Raw genomic sequence first — 22,856 nt, 5'->3', positions numbered from 1 at the left:
ATTTCCTAAATGAGGAAATCTAGGGCATAATGACCATGTGCCTCTGCATCACTGTGCATCATTTCAGGATCCAAAGGAATCTGCAGAGAGTAAATTACTTAGTCCCCTTGGATGGATGGAATTTTCATGTTATGTTAAGAAGGCTGTGGGTATTTTTTTTTTCTCCTAATCGAATGGGATCAGTCTGTGTTCTAAACATAGGATCAGAAGTGCCTTGGAGGCTGCTGGGAGGGTAAATAATTAGCTAGCCTGCTGCTTAGAGAAAAAGCTTAGAGGCTTTTAGAGATAGCACAAATGGACTGGGATATTATGCAAAATTCGTTTTGGTCAGACTCTAATTTATCTAATTTAATATAATTATTGAGAAAAGCAAAACTGTGGACATTAGGAGCAAGGAATCAAGAGCCTGTGCAAAGGAGATTGGACATGAAATTTCTTCTAAGAGATAATGACAATTCGATAGGACCAGATTTATTTCTTCCTCTTAACACTGAGCTTACAGAGTATGCCCCCAAATCTACCCCTTTGGGACTTCAGTTTTAGCCCTATTATTCATAAAACTTTATCACAATCAAAGCCCTGTGAGTAAAATAATCATGTAATGTCATCATACTTATCCAGCTTTTCCCAATATGGAAAAATCAGATTTTGAATATTTTTTTAATCCCTGGCCACAGGTAAAAAATCAAAACAAAGCAAAACAAAAAACAGAACTCTGAAGCAAGAAGACTTTGTGCTATAGGAGACATCCTAAAAGGGGACAGAAGTCTTAGAGGCATATTCATCACCAGCCCAGGTCTTCCTCAGGTCGGGATCAGCTGCCTCAAACAGCAAGGTAAGGAGACACAATACAGTTTATTATGGGCTGCTGTTTGGGCCTTACATCTGTCTGATGTCTATCATGACTTTCAAACTCATTGGGGTAGGTGAGTCATAGGCCTCTGTTGTCAGAGCCATGAGAAGTAGGTTTTGAATGGGATTGGAAGTGATGAGGACTGAAGGAGAGGGAACATTTGATTAAGTCGTAAGTTAACAGAAAATGGCCCCTGAGACGAACTCACTGGAAAGTAGCTCAGGTTGGGTGGAGACCTAATGGAGTTTGGTAATTAATATTTCCAGGGGCTTCAGTCACATTAGCACCAGCATCTGTCTTCTCTCTTATGAACCAAAAAAGGATGTGTCAAAAGGACCTCATCACAAGAGCTATGCCATTTGGCTGAGAGGTTGATATTCAGTAGATCTTTGTGACATATTTTTTTATCAAGGAGTTCAAACTGCCAGTTGAAAGCAAGTTGTCAGAAACAGGACCTCCTGAAGAAGCTAGGATACTGTATTAGGAAAGGTGGGGAGGGGTCTAGAGCCTGAACCAAACCCAGGGTCCTAGAACTCATTTTTCAAATGAGGAAAATGGGGAAATGAAAGATCTGGGAGTCTTTAGCATCTTGCAGAAGTCGCATAAAGCTAGGTAAGATTTAGAGTTTGAATCCAGCTCCATCAGACTCTAAAGTGGGCTTCTCCCAGTTTAATTTACTGCCTTTACTAAAACGGTGAGGGTCCATCCAGACTAAACTCTACCGTTGTCACTGAAAGCTTTCAGAGCTTGTGAGACTCTTAAATGGATTGCAACCAGTCCTCCTGGATTAGGCTATCTTCCCATGAACAGTCTTCCTCACACCCGGATTTATCTAAAGGAGCATGTTTTCATGACTCAACGTTTGTAACTACCACGTATTAATTAGGTCCCACTCTGCAGGTAGCGAAGTTGAAACTTTCCTATTTAACACATGGGATAGCAAAGTCCAAGTGACCTGCCTTAAGTCTGCACAATGTCATTGGTTTACAAGAGAGAGATGTCAAATATTATACCAGGTCTTAGCATTCTTTGTCCTCAAATTCTAGCAGAGTGCCTTACTGACAATCCTAACAGTAAAAATTATACTACCTATCACTTACAGATGAGGAAAATAAGACCTTGCCCAATAGTAAGAAGCTAATCAGTGGTAGGCACTGGATTCTAACCTAGGCGATCTGCTTCCAGGGTCTGTGTTCTTCTAAATCCCACTGCTTATGCTAATATTTGACGTGATGTTAAATAGATTTCAAATACCTTCTCATAACTTAATTCACTTTATCTTCTTAGTAATCATGTGAGTTAAATATTTTCATTATCCCCATTTAACTATGAGGATATAGAAGCTCTGAGAGGTTAAGTAACTTGTCCAAGGTCAAACATCTGGTCTCATCAGAATCTTCTTACTCTAATCTAAGCCCCTGATTCTACCCATTAGTTCACTCAGATGAGATTTCTTCTGTTGCTAGTAACCAATGGACGTTCATGCTCTGTAAATTTCTCTCTGAATTCTGGGGCAGTAGATTGCAAAAATGAACACAGACCCCCACCCCTGCCTGCAGCCATGTAGTTTACTTCATGACTATGCAGATCCTCCCATCAGTGTGAAGTGTACTTTCCCTCCTCTTCAGCCTGAGCTGACTATGTGACTTGTTTTGACCAACAGAATGCAGCAAAATTGTGTTGTGACCTACGTCTCCAGAGGCTTTACATACTTCTGAAAGCTCTCTTGGAACTCTTTCCAGTTGCCATGTGAACAAGTCTGAGAAATTCTGCTGAAGGATTCCCTAAGCATCCTAGGGCAGCTAGGAACCAGTTAATCTAGCAGGGGATTGCAGATGCATGACTGAGCCCAACTGAGACCAGAGGACCATCCAGATAGACCCAGCCTAAACTGCTGACCTGCAGAAGTGTGAGTTAAATAAAAGCTTATATTTTTAAGCCACTAAGTTTGGGGATGGTTTACTGTGATTCACTAGGGTGCTGAATATTGTCTGTTGACTTTCTTGGTACCCATATGTTTGATTCCTTCCTTCACTGTGATTACTGAAGAACTTGTGTTCTTTTGGAGGTATCCACTGAAATTTGATCCTACTTCAAATGTGTTCACAGTGTCTTGTTGGAAATAATCTTGGAGCTGAGGAATAGCCAAATTTAGAGTCTCTCTCTCTTTTTTTTTTTAATTTGAAATTCTGGTCATCCAAAGTTTAAGTAGAGTCCACTGACCCTATTTTGATTTGCCAATTATGTCAAGTTGCAGGGACAAAGGAATTCTTTGAAGGCAGAGAAGCCGTGGAGGAAGGAAAGAATGCCTCAAGTGTCACAGAAGCATGTGTTTGGAAGTGCTGTGTGTTTATTTCCTGCTCACCCTGTGCTGGTTGCTACCTAAAACAGGTAGAAAAGGTGATAGGTAGATAGACAGACAGACAGACAGATAGATAAATAGTGTAACTGCTGGTGTGGTATGTTACATTCTAATTGCACTAGATCATGGTTGTACAATCATTGGCATTCTGAATGTACTAAAATAATTTAGATTTGTATTCAAGAGTGACAAGGCCGCGTGATAAAAGCCTTCACAGTGCATTTCTATTTTTAATTTGTTTCTCTAAAAGTGGACAGTAACATCCATGAATGCAAGTGACTATATAATGCTTATTGACTTAATGCTAGAAGCATTAAGTCATGCCTGGCTTGGGTAAGAACATTCACAAATGAAGGTAAATTTCCTATGAGGTCATTTTAAAAAGTGGGAATATCTGATTTGGCTTTATTTATTATTTACTGGCTTAGCTGTTTTTTTATTCATGCATTTATTAAATAAACATTTACTGAGTGCCTCCACTCTTCACTAAGTACTGAGAAAACAAAAAGAAGTAAGATATAATGCCTTTGGAAAGTTACTTATAGAATGGTATAGGTATATACATAATTACATGTGGCAAGTACAATATTATAAATGGTATATACATTATTATATATGGTAAGTACAATAAGAAAGAACCAAATACAAAATTATTTGACTAAGAGATTAATTTGGTTTGTGGAAAACAGAAATGCAAAGTTAAAATTATATAGTATTAGCTGTAACATTTTGAATTGACATTTCTTCTTGAAATCTCTGACTCATGGACCTGTTTATTCTGGCTTTATGAAAAAAAATCACCATATGTTTATCTGTAGTTCAGAATATATACCATTTCCTCTAGAGTACTGCCCTGAAATTGTAAGGTGTTATTTCCCAGCTGGTGTTGCAACTGACTTTTCAGTAGGTCGTATTCTATGAGGCAAGCTGTTTCTGGAAGATGGGGTGCATGCAATTAAATTAAATCCCCACAGGCATCAGTTGTATTTTCTATTTATTTCATTATGTTTTGGATTGGAAGCATCAACGTGCATAATACTGAGTTAGTGTTATAAGACTTTTGAATGATGCTGGCAGAAGCATGTTTAGCGGGTAAAGAAAGCTTGAGTCCAATGTAAGTGTTATTTAAGCGTGAGGGCAAATTACTAGCTCTTCTGTGATTGAAGGGATCCAATGTAATCACCTTGCCACCAGGAGACTGGCTGATCTTCTCAAGGTATGGTACCATGTTTGGAATTCCTAGTGGTCACTGCTGTGAATGAATTAATAGTGAATCTCTCAACCAAAAATCATATCCAGATAAGCACTGGGAAAAGATGACTTTTTTTTTTTTTCAAAGCTTATGTGTAATCACCTTCTCTGCCACTATGGCCACAGTTTTAGAACCTCAGTGGAGACTTTGGGCCAATTGACAGACTTGGTCAATTAAAAAACTCATAGTAGGCCTTCTTGTTAATTAAGTGCCTATTCTGCAGTGAGATCTTGAGGCCAATTTACAAGTGGTACATTAACATATATTTTCCCCAAATCTCCTTACTGGCAGTCTTCCGACCTTTATCCTTCCAAGGAAGGGACCCTGTGTTCACAGATCCATGTGGACCATTTTACTTCAGCATATCTCCTCACATTGTCATCCTTATATTTCTGCCTCCTAGGAATATTTCTCTTTCCTAAATTCTTTTCCATCCAGTCCACCTCTGAGTGTGGTTATAATGCCATAGTTATCCACTTTTACCTGGTATTAGCCTATCCTATAGAACTTTCCACAAATTAATCTTTCCCTCTTAAATACTTATGGAAGGGTTTCTCAATCTCAGCATTATCGGCATTTTAGGTTGGATAATTCTTTGCTGTGGATGAAGTGTTGCTGTGCATTGTGGGATGTTTAGCAGCATCCCTGAGTTCTACTCACTAGATGCCCACAGAACACTTTCCCCCAAGTTGTGACAGCCAGAGATGTCACCAGACATGGCCAAATGTTCTTGGGGGACACAATTACCCACAGTTGAAAACCACTGAGGTAAGGCAATGTAAAGTTACTTGACTGGAACTGTCCCATTTTAGGCCTGTTGTCCTGGCCTACATTTTAGCTCAAATATGTTCCTGTTTACATGATAAATTATAGTTGCTCTAGTCATTAGAGACTCCCCATGAGATCAAAAGTGTGGGTTGACAGAGGGGTGGCTGTGTGCCAAGAGAAGACAGGCTGCGTGTGTGAGCCATCTGCTCATGCAACTTCCTAGTGCTTCAGGAACTCCTTGAGTCTGGTCCCATATATACCTTTTCTGTCTGATGAAGGTGTGCTGTCAGGCTTATCTGACTTCATGGCTTGGACTTTTTAGATCATATACAGTCCATGATGTCTACCTCCCTTTGAACAGACACCTGGATAAGCATTAACCAGGGTATAACGTGAGGCAAGAGCATTTTCCAAAATAATAATTACTTTGGAAAGAATGTACAGGGGTTTTAATCCATAAAATCCTAAGAAATGTGGCTTTCCCATTAGGGTTGTCACAGACTCCAGACTGCATCCCCTTCTACTGCAGATTTCAAGCGTCATGGATTCCGCTGAGTTGTGAGCCAAGTTGCTTTGCACTGCAACTTGGACCAGCTGGAAGCTTCTTCCTCTTGAACTCACTCAAAGCTGGAAATGTTTTTAATAACCAGTAAATAGATTAGAAAAGCACAACCCAATATGGTATATATTGCCTGTAAAATCCCCAAAGACTATTTTTCCTCCTTCTTAGTAAAAAACAGGAAATGTAAGATTCAGGGTTCTTTCACCTAAGAAAGCATATGCTGGCATTCTCCAGATCACTGGATCCCCAGAAATTGAAAGTATTCCATGTCTGTAAGGGGTTTATCCTCTCAGCACTATTGTTCAAGTGTTTCCAAGGCATTGGCTGTAGTTGCTACTTTTATCTTCCTAGTCTCACTAACAGGATGAACCAGCATGATATATTCTGGAATTGTTATAAAGATCATGGTCCCTGAAAATTAAACTGTAAAACAGATACAGAATATTGAAATAATTTTAAGTCTGAAGGGTAAAATTGTATAGCTCTCTCTGCTAGATAACAGCAGTGGAGCCTGGTGTCTCTTCTTTTGGGAATAAGAATACATAATTGATTAGATTAATAGCAGCGTACTGTCTGCTGCAGAATATTTCTTCCCGTAAGCAGACTTTATCTACCAAACCAGCTGTAAAAGGAGTTTTACCTAATTAAACATATGACCATTAGTTGTCACCCTCAAGGACTCATCCATCTTCTGTACTAACCAAATTGGTAAGTCAAATGGCAAGATGAGAAGAATCAACGTTCTAAATCTCTCAAATCTTAAATGGTGGTACATACTTCTGAGATTTCCCCAGGGAGGCCATTATATTTTTGGTTCAGTGTTTTGGTACAGAAATGGAGTTCTAGAACCTTTCATTCACCTTCCTACCAAAACAGACCTTACTCCATGGGTCAGATTACAATTGTGATTATGCCAATTGCTAAGGATATCTAGTCTAAAATGTTCTTCAGAACCAAGGAAATATACATGATATAGTTGAAGAACCAGCTGGGACTACTGTAAGGTAGACTCAGGTCACAATCTGTTTCATACTTGACTTCTGTGAAGCTCTCATTATTTCCTGTGAATCATTCTGACATTCTAGGTCCCTAGGGGTAAGCTTTGATTTAAATTGAACTTCCCAAAACCCCCACATCTGGGTAAAACTCTTTAGTTAATGCTTACTTAGCCTGGCTAATGGCTGTAAGGCCCTTTGGGGAACTCGAAGAGGAAGATCATGATCAGTACTTATTGTGTTACTGCAGAGTCCTCCCTCCCTCAAGGATGCCAAAGAGGTCAGAATCTGGGGAGTCACTCAAGTATAAAGGAGTCCTATCATTGCGGCTTAGGTTTTGCTTTTGTTAGACACAGAATTTTGGAGGTTATAAGTCTCAAGCAGAACCTCAGGAGGCTGCCAATCCCTTCCTGGCATACAGAACACCATTATCAATGAGCAATAGCCATGCATTCCTGGGGTTCAGACCAGTGTCATCATCACCTCACCCTACTGCTATTTATTATAGCCATGTACAGTTTTCTCCTCAGGCAGTTATGCCTTGCTAAATGGTTAGAGCATCCTCCAGCCCTGTTGAAAGGCTAATTTCAAACTCAGCATCTCTTACCAACAACTCCAGGAATTATCAGTAGCAGTGCTGGTTTCCTCTCTTCCAGTTTCTTGACTGCTTGATGAAGGGAGTTTCTTCTGATCCCTTTTGTAGGATTTTTGTAGGATGCATTTAGGAGTAAGTAGACAGTTTGTGTAAAATCCAAACTCCAACATTTGTCTCCCAAAGTCTTTTTGATAACTAAATGTCAATTTTAATTAAAGTTGTATGTATAAATTTTTAATATCCAAGTAGTATGAAAATGCTTATGACAAAAACTAGCTGTTCTTTTGTTCTTTGTCTCACCCTCCCTGCCCTTTAGTCCTTCGCTTATTAGGATCAGGTAATCTTTTCAGGTTGGTGAAGCAGGGCTGGGAGGGAAGTAATGGAGGCAAAGCACAGGAATACACTGCTTAGCGAGCCATGCTGGGGCAGTTGCTCCTAGAGTCGCATCACCGCTGCTGAAAGCACTACGGGAGATACAGCCACAGACTGTGCTCGCTGCTGAGCTCTGCTGGAAAGGGAAATTGCTGCTTCACTGTTTGACTTTCAACTATATATGGCAGTCTAGGTGACTAGTCTCTGACTGACCCTGTGATTTGACATCCTACCCCAGAAATTCAGGTCCACAGATCAGAGCTTATGATAGACCAGGTTTAGGATATATGTTTACCCTTCCTGTGCTAGGTGGTGGTGAAATGTATGGCTGTATTTTCTGGAACTTATAACACAGATGGAAGGACCCTACCTTAAACTTATCTTGGGATACTAGGTGGGGAGCAAAAATGATATATATTCACAGTAAAAGTATTACCACCTTCCTTTTCTTTTTCCCCAGTTTTCCCTCTGGCTAAGTGGAAATATGAAAAATAAGTAATAAGATTTGATGGCTGTTAAGCCCTCTTCCTTGTGCTGATGAATTAGTGTAAGCTCTGAGAAGGTGTAGAGTCTTTACTCCTCCAGCCCAGGTCAGGCTGCAATCTTAGATTGGGTAGGATGGATTTTGGCTGGTGTTTGGAAACAATTATATACTTCCTGCTTGGAAAAACTTGACAGTACTGACTGTAAACTTACACCTGGAGAGGAAATGGTTTCCTTTTAGTTATGCACATCATCTAAATAAAGGTGACCGGCCAGGGTAGGTCTGGAGCCATGGCCATGAACCTCCCACGTAGGATTTGAACACGTTATTGGCCATAAATCACCTTGCTCTCACCAAATAATCTAGATATCCTTCTTGCTCTAAACCCAGGAAAGTAATGGCATGTGTGTTAGCTTTGTCTCCTGGCTCTTTTTATACTCAACACTGAAGCATATAAAGAAACAGAAACAGACTTAGAGCGTCTAAGGGCTGTTTGGCTTTGAACATTTTTTATTTTCTAATTGAATTAGACTAAAAACAGTAGTTAAAATATACCCTTGGCTGTTGTCATGAAAATCACAATAACAAATTAGCCTAAAATAGCCGATTTTCTGTGGTTTCCAAGGATACCACCACCATTAGAATTGTTGTTTGCCAATCAAAATTTTTTCTTTTTTCAATTTTCAAGAGACTTTAAAACAAAACTACGGAAGGGGAAGGTCTAGAGAAAAAGTTTTTCTTGCTAAATAAATGTTAGAAGAAAAGGGGGGGTATTTCTGAAGCAGATTGTGTTGATGCTTTTCAGATCAATTTAGGAAAATGGTTGAACTGACTCTTCCCTCAAAAGTGGCTTAATGCAATACAAAAGCTCTTGAGTTACATAACTGTTTTAAAGAGTTAGAGTGGCCAAGTCCTCTAACTCACGGGACCATAAAACCCTTGTGCTCCCCTGCCTGATTTTAGGTTTCATTTATTGAGTGCTCTGCCAACAATTTCTTACTAACTCCTCATAACCACCTTATGAGGCTATATGCTAGACACTTGTTATCTGGCCCACTAAACACCCATTCCACATTTTTTGGGCAATTGTTCCTGACTTCCTTTTAGGAAATTACCTTTCTCCACTCTTCTACTATCCAGTTAGACAGAAGTTTAAGATGCCCTAGCCGTGGTGAGAATCTGTACCAAATCAGGCCATTCGCAGTTAATCTTGGGTAGATAAATCTTAAGCTGAGCTTTAAAAATTACTGAAAATCGTTAGAACTTACTTGTTCTGTGGAAGTTCTCTATGAGGCTATAGTGTCCCTGCTAACCTGTCCACAATGTTATCTTGTTTCCTGTGCTTCTTTGTTCATTTGGTAAATTATTAATATCCTTCTAACAAGTGTCTGTTTTTGCTTACATTAGCCGGAACCAAAAATAATGCCCAGTGCTATTATTCTCATTTTAATTTGAGAAAACTGAAGCTCAATTAAATTAAATCCTTTGTCCAAGGCTAGTCAATTAAGATGGAGTCTGTATTCAAACTCACATTTGCTTTCCACCCCCAACTATTTCCTTTTATGTGAATTAATAAATTGTATCACTGGCTAAATCCCAAGTCAAGGACTTCCCTTCCAACAGTAGAATCAAGGGTGACTCCTTGGGAGAAAAATTTCATTGTTCACACTTACTTTTCGATGTGTTGAGTTTTTGCACATATTTAATGATTTTTCTCTGCCTATTCTTTTCACCTGAGTGAGGGGGATGACAATAACTGCCTCCAATCCGAAATGCCAGGATCCAGTACAGTTTCTTTCAGACTGTGAAAGTATCTCTGTTTCCCTTCTCTTCCCTTCTTTCTCCTTTATTTCTCCTAGAGTCTTTGGCTGTGAGCATCAGAACAGAAGAAAGAAATAGGGATGTTTAAAATGAAGAATACTGGAGAGAACATTGGTTTAAGAACCAGGCAGAAGTAGGTCTAAATTCTAGCTCCACTAATTTCTAGCTTGTTATTGGGGGCAACCACTTTATAGTTATAAGAAGTTTAAATTCATTATAAGTTTTTGTGGCTGACTTAGAGATCCAAGACCATACCTGCATTTCGAGGGAGGTGGCTCAACTGTCTAACGGCTACATCTGGTCTCCCTTGACATCACAGAGCTCCCTGGAGCTGTCACTGCCTTTTCAAATGCCCTCTGTTACTTGGAAGAAGCCAAATTCAAAGCATGGCCACTTCCCTGCACATATAGATCCTCCTCAGGCAGTCGGGGAGCAGACTGTGAATACTCTTGAGCTTTCGTTTCAGGTGCATCTTGGTGCCCAGATTAGAGGCTTCAAAGAACTCTGAACTTGGCCCCTCAACCACTTGCCCTGTGGTTCTGGGATGGCAGAGCCAGGAGTGTTATGAGGCCTCCTTGGGGTCCCTTCACGCCCTCTCTGTGTGCTGTTCTCCATGGTGGGTGAATGGCAGCTGATAGGAAATTTCCCTTCTGCTTTTCTTGCTGAAATTCATTTAAGCTTCAGGTGAGTAGTTAACACCTTTCACTAGCTCTGTAGTAATACAGCGTAGATTGAGTTTGTTTCAGTGGGGTTTTGGGAGCTGTGAGTTAAAGATTTGGGTTTAGGTCACTTGCATGGATGATATCCCTCTTAATCCAGGGTTACAGAATTGTGGTTTGTTCTATTACTCCATCTAAAAATTTATTTTCTTTAACAGCCCGTTAAGTCAACCTCAACATCATCTATTTTCTTTCTTTTTTCTGAAATTTTAAAGTGTTTATTTGCATTTTATTTTGTAGTCCTTTGGTTTATTCTTAATTCTCTATACAGATAAATGCATTCAGTGTTCACCATCAGTCATCTTGCTGAAGATTTTCTAATGATCTAGCACATTCCTCAAAATAGCACATGAGTACAATATTTCCTGAGACTTTGCAAGGCCACATTGCCTGTAGCTATTACTACTTGGCAGAAGATAGAATTCCTGGCTCACTCTTTCCTCTAGCTAATGGTGTTCCTCTAGTATCCCTTTAATGTCTGATGGTTAACCCAAGTTTATTTCTCGAAGAATGATATGATCTTTGTACCTCTGTGATCAAAGGATTCTTTCTTCATCTTTCAAGTTCAATACATTTGAATTATTTTTGTGTTGACTTTTGGGGCATCAGTTTTCTTTAGAATATAATACATTCTTGCAATATGTAGATTACAGTTTCTCTTTACTTTAGGAAAGTTTTGTAATTTAAATTTTGTGAAACTTTGCAATTTGCAACAACATAGCAACATTGATGAACTTGGAGACTATTATGCTAAGTAGAATAAGTCAGACAGAGAAGAAATACTGTAAGATATCATTTATATGTGGAATCTAAAAAAGACACCAAACTAGTGAATATAACAAAAAAGAAGCAGACTCAAAGATACAGGGAACAAACTAGTGGTTACCAGTGGGGAGAGGGCAGAGTTAGGGGGAGAGGATTAAGAGGTACAAACTGTTAGGTATAAAATAATCTACAAGGATATATTGTACAACACAGGGAATATAGCAAATATTTTATAATAACTATAAGTGGAATATAATCTTTAAAAATTGTGAATTGCTATATTATATACCTGTAACATGTAATTTTGTAAGTCAACTATACCTCAATTAAAAAATAAAATAACAAATAAAAACAAACCCCAAAATTAAAAAGAATTTAAATGTTTGCTCTGTACTTTTGTTTTGATTTTTTTTCTTCAGGAATCTCAAGCATGTGTGTTGCCTACTTTACATATCACTCTTCTGTCTCTTAACCATTCTCTTTCTTTTAGTCCTATTCTGTTCCTGCCTCTTGTCTCTGTGTCTTTTAATATGTTTTTTCTTGGGGGGGGGCAACTTTATTTTGTTCCATGTTTCCTTTTTCATGTAGTTGTCATTCTTAAATTCTATTTCTTTTGTTTCCATTTCTTTCCTAAATTATTATCAGCTTCCATTTCATCTCCTATTTTTGACCAGTCATCACCTCTTTTTATCTGGTCATTACTTTCAGAAATTTTTATAATTCTGCTCTGCAGTCTCCCTTCATTGCTGAAATTGTTCATAAAGTTGATTGTTGTTATTGTTGTTTTTCATGTTAAAATGTTGGGTTACAATTTTTCTCTGCTTTATAGTGAGAGCTTTCTGCAGAGAAGTTTTCCTGCTTCTTTTCAGATTGTTTCTCTTATGATATCTTTAGGTGCATGTTATCCCTTAAAAAAGACTTTCATTGAATTATTAAATGCATTGAACTTCCCTTGCCTAGCTGTTATTTTACAGTATCTTGCCTAAGTGGGATGGATTAATCTACCTTTCTTGGTTTCTTAACCAAAATTGTCCCCCCCTTTTTTTTTCTTTTTTCTTTTATGTATGACACCTTCTGGTTTAGATGCTAACCTGGTTTCAAAGAGCTTCTACCACCCATCCTGATTTTCTTTCTCTTTTTTTAAATTGAGGTATAGTTGATTTACAGTGTTGGGTTAGTTTCTGGTGTACAGCATAGTGATTCAGTTATATACATATATATGTATATATGTATTCTTTTTCATATTTTTTTCTTATGGGTTATTATGAGATACTGAGTATACTTCCCTGTGCTATACAATAGGACCTTGTTGTCTATTTGTTTTATGTATAGTAGTTTGTATCTGCTAATCTGAAACTCCTAATTTATCCCTTCCCTCACTTACCCTTTAGTAACCATAAATTTGTTTTTTATGTCTGCAAGTTTGTTTCTGTTTTATAAGTAAGTTCATTTGTCTCAGTTTTTTACTTTCCACATATAAGTTATGTATCATGTGATATTTGTCTTTCTGTCTGACTTCACTTAGTATGATAATCTCTAGGTCCTTCCATGTTGTTGCAAATGGCATTATTTTATTCTTTTAATGGCTGAGTAATGTTCCATTGTGTGTGTTTGTGTGTGTGTGTGTGTGTCTTTTTTATCCAGTCATCTGTCAATTGACATTTAGGTTGCTTCCATGTCTTGGCTATTGTAAATAGTGCTCCTGTGAACATTGGGGTGCATGCTTCTTTTCAAATTGGAATTTTCTCCGGATACATGCTCAGGGCTGGGATTGCTAGATCATACGGTAACTCTATTTTTAGTTTTCTGAGGAATCTCTAGACTGTTTTCCATAATGGCTGCACCAAATTACATTCCCACCAGCAGTGTAGGAAGGTTCCCTTTTCTCCACACCCTCTCCAGCATTTATCATTTGTGGACTTTTTGATGATGGCCATTCTGACCAGTGTGAGGTGATAACCTCACTATAGTTTTGACTTGCATTTCTCTGATAATTAGCGATATTGAACATCTTTTCATGTGCCTGTTTGCCATCTGTATGTCTTTGGAGAAATATCTGCTTATGTCGTGATTTTCTAAATTCCTTTTACCAGCTGCTGCTGCCAAAGGATACTCCCCCTGCCTTCCAGAGTTTTCTTCTCTCATTTAGAAGGTGGTCATTGCTGAGAACTATCACGTCTGAGCCTCCTGGAAACTTTCTGTGTCTTCCTTCTCCCCAAATGCTGATGCTTTGTACAGCCTCAATTCAGTTCACAGCAGTTCTCAGGCAGGGTTTGGTCCTCTCTTTCAGGAGATGAATATTACTGAGTGATGCATGGAACCTCCCATGACTAGGGCCTGGCTGGCCTTCCTTTTGTTCCTTTCCGCACTTAGTCTAACTTAATGGCCTCTCGTACTGGTTCTCTTGCACTCAAGAGCTTTTGACACATAACTTGGGGTTTGCAGAATTTCTCTATTAACTTCTCTATCAATTCAGTTTGGAGAAAAACTAAGAAATTGAAAATTAGGCTGCCATCGTACTAAATTTTAAAATATCTATTCTCCAAATAGCACCTTGAACTTTCATTACAGCCAATCCATTGCTAAATATTAAAGCTGTTTTATGAAAGTTTATAATATTTCAGGGAAACATTAGTGCTCTCAGAGACAAACCTTGAGATCCAGATGGCTTAACACAGTAGAAATTTACTTCTTGTTCATGTAAAGTTCGTTGCCATGGGGGAGAGCCATGGCAGGGGACTTAGAATCACAGTCATTCAGGGGTTTGAACTGAGAGAGCCTTTGCCATATTTAACACCTGGATTTCAAGATCACCCCAGGCCTTCATGTCCAGTTGGCAGGTAGAGTATGGAGAACGGCTGGAGGTTCTTGTAGGCGATTTTCATGGGCTAGGTCTGAAAGTGCATATCTGACTTTTACTCATTCCCAGTGGCTGCTTTAAGGCATACAGCCACATCTAACTGAAAATGAGATTGAGAAATGGAATCCTGTTCTATGTCCAGGAAGAAAAGGAAATAAATTGAATGAAAGCTAACATAACCTGGCATAAACTATCCATCTCTTCTGCCAGTTCACTAGCTCTGTCAGGGCAGGGCAGGGCTTTTACTCATGTTCATCCCCCACTTAGCCTAGCCTCAAACCTGGGAAATAACTACAGGCTCAATGAGTGTTTTTTGAAATTTAATAGAATTGAACTTTTATTCTGCTACTTCATTTGAATTATTTAAATGTTCTCTAATTTTGGTCATGGACAATACCTTAAAATTTACCAGGGACTTGCGATGAAAAGGGTTAAAACAACTCCGAGAAGAGATGACATGTTGACAAAGTGAACTGGATATGGAACAAATCCTTCCTTAATCTCTATAAACTGTTTCAAAATCCTGCCTCATTTTAACTTGTCATGTAGAAGGACATACATGTTGAGCTAGGTTAGATCAGATTGTCGTCTGTCATCTGACATGATTCTGGGCAGCATGACAGAGAGTAAATCCAAGGTGACACTAGTATTGCAACTAGATTTATGCTTGAAAGGACTTTAGACAGATAAAGCAGCCTGTGTGTTTGTATGTGTGTGTGTGTATGTATTAAAGAAACTGCCTATTAACATCTCTGATCATTACTTTTTTGTTGTGGTGGTGGTAGTATCCTCTAAAATGGTGTGGCATGCCACACAATGTGTCATTATTTTTAATGATATACATAATCTCACCATTTAAAATAGGCCCAGTTTTGGGCAACTTCAGTGTGATGATCTCTTCCTGGGTTATAAATTACCAGGTGACAGAGAATTCTTGAATTTTTAAGGAGCCAAAAAGTCATCTAGTTGAACTTCCTTAATGAAGAAATCAGGAAACAACTTAATATATTTAAAAACTTGTAAAAGAGTGCGTCGCACAATGGGGCCTAGAACCAAGTTCTCTTCTTACAAGATTGGATATATCTGTGTGTCTCACTGGTATGTGAAGGACCACCACGCTGCTGATGGGAGAGCCTTCCAAGGCCCTCACCCACATGGCTGTCTTGGTCTCCTGTCCCTGATTGCTCTTGAGCATGAGAGGCCCTGGGATCCAATCAGGAGAGGCTGGTCAAAAGGCAGTGGTATCAATGAATCCAGCTCTGATGGCATTTCTCCCCAAATCACTTTCCCCTCAAAACCTGGTTTTCTGATTCAATCAAAGTCAAAACATGATAAACAAGAGAAAATATATCTTTCCAGCCCTGATGGAGTCCATTAGCTATGTTTCTGGAGGTTGGTGTTTTTTTCTTGTTGTTTGTTTTTTTATGAAGCTATCAGCATGTTCTGCCCAAAAACTAATATGTGCATTATTGCTTTGCTGGATCTCAAGTCAGTCCTCATTAGTTGTATTGATATTGATTAAAAGTTGTTCACTAAATATCAGGTCCTGTTGCCGTGGAGTAATTTTTGGCTCCCCCAATGGTAACCAGAGACTCCAAGGTGATCATTCGTATTAGTTAGAATAATTTGGAATGGAAAAGTTGATGGAGAAGCCAGGTTGCTTGAGGTGTCAAAGTAGGCTATTACTGCCATCCTCTTTCTTCTCACTCCTTTCCTCAAAAAGGCAGTGACTACAAACAGAGATGACAAACCCTCTCTTGGGTTGGCTGGTGCAGGGCTTATTTCCATGGAGTCAGAACCTGTGCTCTCCCCTTCTGTGAGCAGTCCCAGCAGAAGAGGAGACCAGAGAAGCTCAGGGTGGTGCTACAGACGATGTCTTCAGTCTGCTGGCTGGGATCCAGCCTGGACGTTTGGCAGGATTTCTGCTGCCATGAAGTCGGACTAGACTCGAGATACACTCTCCCTAATAGAGGGTTTTAGACAGTTGTCCTTCTCTTTCAATGGCTTCTAGCTATCATCTGTCTTGTGATGGGGGTTCTGCCCCCACCACATACCATTCTGTCTCCTTTTACTGCCTAGATATCACCAATCTTAGGCAATCTGATCTCAGTATTATTGTATGCTTTTATCTGGCAAGACTTTTCCTACCTGGTCTCACATACTGTTTGAATTCTTTAGGAATAATGCTTTATCTGGGCTCCGGTACGAGGGAACTGAGTAGGGGGTTCTGCTGTAGAGAGCACACTGTTAGGGGCAACTTAAAGATTTCCTGAAAAATCCTTCTGAGGGTGGGTAGAGGGATGGGGGAAGAACTCTGAGTCCAAGTACTGAGAACACAGTTCCATACATTATTTCAGTTACCTTAGGGTTGTAATGAAGAAGGCACAGTCAGGGACTTTCAAGGCCTTCAGTGGAGGTTAATTTCAAGTTCTGATGTGGACTACATCGGGAAAGCACCAGATCCCTGAAGGGGGCTGTTGCTCCCATCCTCCAGCCCTGTGAATGTCAGCCACTAGTGACTCACAGCTACCTCGCTTCTGTGGTTACTTGACCTTGACTGATGAAAAGCTGGCTTATTGCCAGAGGGAGTATGTTTCCCCCCAAACATAGGGGCAGCCAGTGGGCATGTCTTGGTAATATGGACGAACACAATCCAGGCCCACTTGCCTCAAGTGGAGATGATTCTGTCTTGTGATTTACACTCCCGAGTCCCTTATGACTTTATCTGAGATGATAAGCTTATTTGGCTCTTTTTTGATGCAATTCTTTTTGCCCTAACTCTCCCCTAATAACCCTTTAGGGTTGTCCTGAAGGACAGTCCCTCAGTAAACCCTGTGAACTCAAATTCTTAATCAGGCTATGTTTTCTAAGGAGCCCTCCTGAACACCAACTCCTTGGAGCTATTGACAACATCTACCATCTCCAGCCTTTACGTTCATGTCTTTTCTTCTGCCATAGTATTGAACCCCCATTACTTCTGGATGTGGTCTGGTCATTGTGGTCTGTTTGACTGGATCAGATCTAGTCCCCTCAGGAGGCAGCTGACTCAGACCAACCCGAATTCATGTACAAGGTAATCTTCAGAGACCACATGGAAAAGTCTGGGGAAGAGGTAAAAAAAGACATTCTTTATTACCAAGAGCAAGGAAAAGATAAGAAATGAGATGTCTGTGTTGATAAACCCAGAGTACGGTCAGCACGACTAGGAGCCATTCTGGAAGGTGTCAGTTCTGAGAATAAAAGCCCAAAGTGACATTCTGTATGGCTCCTTACAGGCAGGGAAGATGCACAGCCCCTTACAGATAAAAATAAATCAGAATCCCTTTTATATAAGGCATGACATGGTGATACTGTCTTAGGTTATTATTTATTGCGGATCTTTTCAAATCTCCACAAATCACTACTGATCCTTTAAGCTAAGCAGTCCTTCCTATTAGATTTTTATTGGTCTCTTTCCTTCCTCTTTCTCTGCTTCCAAGCAAAATGCTCTTTCTCATCCTTTGCATCTTGGTCATTGCATTTTAAGCCCTTCCTAAAATATTGTTTGAATTTTATAGTCATTACCCTTGCACTCATCTGGACTTACGTAAATATGTTATACTAACAAGCGTTCAAAAGCCTTTGTGCTAACTATAACTTGATAGGTCATCAGGGAACCTAATTAATGAATTGTACTTATGTTTAAGAGACACCAGTTAAATCAGAATTCACATACCAGTTTTCATACTACCCATCCCCAGCAGAAAACAGGATGATGAGAGAAAACTCAGAGTAAAAAAATATAAGGAAAAAATGCCAAGAGGCCTTCTGTAGCAGGAAGCAAGACCACTCTGTAGGAAAGAAGTTACGTGAGGACTGGAAAAGGATGAAGAGGTTCACAGCCTGACAGATTAGCAAGCAAGAAGCAGGGAACCTCATCCAGTCATTACCCTGGTGACCAGTACTCAAGAATTAAAAGCAAATACAATGTTTCAGATTCCATTTTTCTAACTGCTAACATGCAGTCTAGACCACTTTAGCATCCATCCTTCAAAGGTAAGAAGATTATGGGCTTACAGGTATGTTTTTATGGCTGTCAACTCTTCATCATAGTTGTGATAGAAATACTTTCTTTTCCACTTATAAGAGGAATTAGTCCAATCCCCTAAATTTGCAGAAGATCAACAGAATTTGGAAAGATATTCCAGCAAAACAGTTACATTATAGTATTATTAATATATGTCCTTATTATAGATGCATAAAGTTGCTTAGTGAAAGAATTACTCTGAGGTGGAGGTGGGTCAGGACCATGGATACAATCCTTAGCACAACTTGTGACTGATGAATGCAGGAGAAAAAAAAATGTATATATACATATACATATATATATACATATATATATATATATACATATATATATATATATATGTATATATATATATATATATATATACACACACACACACATATATATATTCCTTAGACGGTTCTGGAGAGAATCTAGTCCCAGTTACAGTCAGTGGTGATATCAGTAGAGTATCTTTATATGGAAGTTTTCTCTTTCCCTCTGTCTCTTGGGTGTTTCAATCCTATATCCTGGAATAACTCCAAAATAAAATATCTGCCCACAAATCTTTGTCTCTGACCATGCTTTTGGGAAAAACCCGTTAAGATAGTATTAGGTATGGACCTAGAAATGAAATTGACCCCAGCAACCCATAGCAGTAAACTAAATAACACACCTTTCTATTGTCTTTTACCCCTTCCTTCCCCCTTCCCTGTCCACACTCCTCTTCCCTGGGTCACCTCCTGAGTAAACTCTGGACACAAGTTCTTGCTCAGGCTCTGCCATTGAAGGGAACCTAAACTTGAACAGGAATTGAACAGAAATTATAAGAAAAGTGAAAAAAGAAACAGGAGGTGGTTTCACAGAAGACAAAGAATGGACAAATTTTAAGAGACATTGATTAATAGCATCAAAAACTATAGGGAGGTCAAGTAAGATGGAAATTGAAAAGAATCAAATTTAGCAATTGGAAGGTTACAGGCAACCTTGGAATAGAACTGTCAATGCAATAAAGAAGGTAGATTTTTCTTTTATTGTTGAAATTTGTTCAAAGCCTCTGTTTTTCTGATTTTGAGCTACAAACTTCCTTATTTTCCTGAATCTACAGGCTATAAACTTTAACATTTCTGATCTATTCAGAGAAATAATCTGTTAAATATTTCAGTAATTGTGAAGCACAATTTAATTCTATCCCTTTTGTCTCCCACATTTTATTTTGCATTTTTTTATGACAAAAGGTAAACCACTTCCTCAGGATTGCCTCACCTTGCTTGTCTGACCTTACCCTATACTCCTTCCTGTTCTTTTCATTTACCTGTGATCCCCTAATTGTTTGATTCCTCTCACTTTACAGAACAATGACTTCCTTCCTTCCTCATTGGTTTTCTTGCCTTCTTTGAGCTTGTAAATAAATGCTTCTCTTAAAGGCATTATCAGTAAGCCTCTCTAAATTCTGGAATTTGCTGTGCATGTTAGGACATTAAATGAAAAAAAAAATCGTTACTGGTTTTGGTTCATTTTTAGCATCAGTGAAGATAGTGAAAAATCTTGCCCTTCGTGAAGGGAAGGGGTCCAGAATGACACACTCAATGACAATAAAAGTTATTTTGTAGGGGTGGAAATGGCATTCTCTTCAGGATTTTATTTTAATCTTTAATTTTATATAGTTTCTGTCATCACAGTGTCCCAGGCATTTTATATCCATGTCTGATTCATCTGTAAATGCCTGCAATACCCTCTCCTTTGTGTGTACAAAGTCAGTCTTATTGGCAATATGAATAATTAATCTGAGTATTGTAAGTGGCTCTCATCAAAAATCAATTCTTCAGGATTGAATGATATTCTAGACACTGAGTGTTAGAAACTAGGAACTCATGAGTGTTAACTTGTTGTCTTCAAAGTCAAAGTCAAAGTCAAGATGGCGTTCAACCTTAGGGAGTGGGCGCTTGTGTCTGAAAGAAGTCTCAGGGGCTTTTGGTATCCTTTAATGTTCTGATTCTTGATCTGGGTGCTGATCACAAAGGTGTATTCCACTTGTAAATTCCGGCCAGTTTTATACTTACAGTTTATATACATTGATGTATATTTTATTCTTCAATAAAAAGTTCAACAATTTAAACACAAAAATGAAAACATAAAGTTACTGGATATGAACATAGATAAATTCTTTTCAGGATGAAGGAATCTTTTTAAACGATGACTCATAAATCCAAAGTCAATACAGAAATGACTGACTGCAGAAAGAAAATATATTAAACAATGTCAAAAGATAAATGTTAAATTAGAAAATATATTTGCAACTCATGTCACAACAAAGGGCCAGTCTCCTAGTATGAAAGAGCTTCTAGAAGTCAGCCAGTAAAAGAACTATCCAGCTGAAAACGAGAATAGCATTGGAGCAAATATGCCATGTTACAAAAATGAGGTAGAAATGGCTTTTAAATATATGAAAAGTACTTGGTTTCTGTCATAATATGAGAAATGCAAATAAAACTATAAGGAGATATGACTTTTTACCCATTAGATTGGAAAATACTGTTTTAAGTTCAATAATACATTGTGTAGGTAAGGATTTAAGGAGAGGGGCATTCCCATGTATTGTTTGTGGAATATAAAGTAGTATAATTTCTACAGAAATGTTATGGGTGTTAACCTACTGAAATGAAAAATGAACATACCATATAACCCAGCAATTCGATTCTAAGAAATTAGCTTACTTGTACATGCGTCAAATGACTTAGGTACAAGGATATTAAGTGAAACGATAATTATAATAACAAAATACTGTAAATAGAGATAAACTTGTTTGTGCTAAAATGTGTATTAATATCTCTGAAGTATACACACAAACTCGGGGTAGTTAAGGTGAAAAGTAGATGATTAAGCAGTGGGGTGAAAGAGCTTTCATTGTCTACATTAAAATTTTGTTGAAAACTACCCATTGGGGAAATCAATTAAATAAAAACTAAAGCTAAAACAAACAAAAAAGAAAACAAAACAGAAGTTTCAACATAAATTATATTAAATGGCAGAAAGTAATCTGGTAAATATATTCACAGTATGTGATAAATCTTATTAATTCTAAGAAAAAATGATATTTGATATACTATTAGGAGAAAAATAGCATATCACTGTGCAATATCTATCCTTGGCACGAGGTTAGAAGCATGTTTACTCTCATACACCATTCTTGTTGGTCTGTGAACTGACAAAAAGATGCTGACAGACAGTTTGGCTATAATATCAACATATGAGTAATCCCACTTGTAGCAATTTGTCACTAGAATGTGATGGAAGATCCACACCATATTATGAACAACACCATTATCCATACTGTTATTTTTATTAATAGAACAATGAGTAACCAACAAAAACAGAAAATAAATTAGCATGTATTCATAGGGTGAAATACTGCAAAGGCATTGATGAAAATTCTACTCTTTGAGATTATTATAAAGTTATGAGAATATGCTGCAATATATATTATGTCATTAAGCAAGACAAGAAATTTTATTTTGCATAATTACAATTTGGTGAAATTTTGTAGGAAATTTCTGAAAGAAAATAGCTCTAATTGGCTATAGGATAATCAGCTTTCTTTTTCTTACTTTCAGTATTTTCAAGTGTTGTATATTGAACATATATTACTTTATAATCAAGAAAATGAACAAACAATAAACAGCATGCAGTAAGCCAGTGTTTGATACGATTAGAGTCTTCTGATGTTGTTCTGTGGTGCTGGTTTCCTGCAGGTAATACATGGACCATTTTAGATGGACAGCTTTGTTCAGCTCTGAAGGGTCCCTGGTGGTGGTGATTCTCACAGAAAGAAAAGTTTAAAGATTTATTTCAGAAAAGCCTTTCTGTCATCTGTCCAGTGGGGCACTTAGATTGATTCTTGGCTCAGTGTCCAGGAGGACACAAGCAGTCTGCCTCCTCTGAGATTTCCCAAGTTTATACTCCAAAGAAGTTGGCAAAAACAGCTGGTCCTAGGTCTGGAAACAAGTAATTTGCTGCTGTAGGATATGATTGACTGTGCAGACGCCACCCCTGCACTCAATGTCCCTCCTCTAAGCTGAGCATGAGAGGGGCAGCTAATGATTCCTCCCTTGGGTCCAAACAGCCATCATCTGAATATTTATCATCATCTGCCAGAAAATGCCCTCATCTGAACCTGCAGAAAGTTGCAGAGAATTCAGACAAGGTGCATATCACACTGTTGTATGAAAACAGGAATAGAAGTTCTACCCTTCAATAAAAAGAGCAAAGATACTGGAGTTAGGAAGGTGTGTTTTCTGGTTCTGTGGGGGCTCTCTTCTTCAGTCCTCTGTCCAGAAATCTGGGGCTAGTTAGTCTGCTGTGTTGTGAATTTCTCAGGACTACAGCTGCTTCCATGAGCAGGT

General features: G+C 38.5%; 1 long non-coding RNA gene across 1 annotated transcript in view; it reads left to right on the top strand.

Moving 5' to 3' along the window:
- Positions 1-2,527: 2,527 nt before the first annotated feature.
- The window catches only part of LOC116158180 (uncharacterized), a 154,835-nt gene continuing 134,506 nt past the window's right edge, over positions 2,528-22,856 (top strand). The window contains exon 1 of the long non-coding RNA XR_004142326.2: positions 2,528-2,762. This is a non-coding gene — a long non-coding RNA (uncharacterized LOC116158180). The remainder of the gene's footprint in view (positions 2,763-22,856) is intronic.

This window comes from Camelus dromedarius, chromosome 17, assembly GCF_036321535.1.
Source record: "Camelus dromedarius isolate mCamDro1 chromosome 17, mCamDro1.pat, whole genome shotgun sequence".
In the NCBI taxonomy this organism is placed as follows: domain Eukaryota; kingdom Metazoa; phylum Chordata; class Mammalia; order Artiodactyla; family Camelidae; genus Camelus; species Camelus dromedarius.
This window is presented reverse-complemented; position numbering and strand designations above follow the sequence as displayed.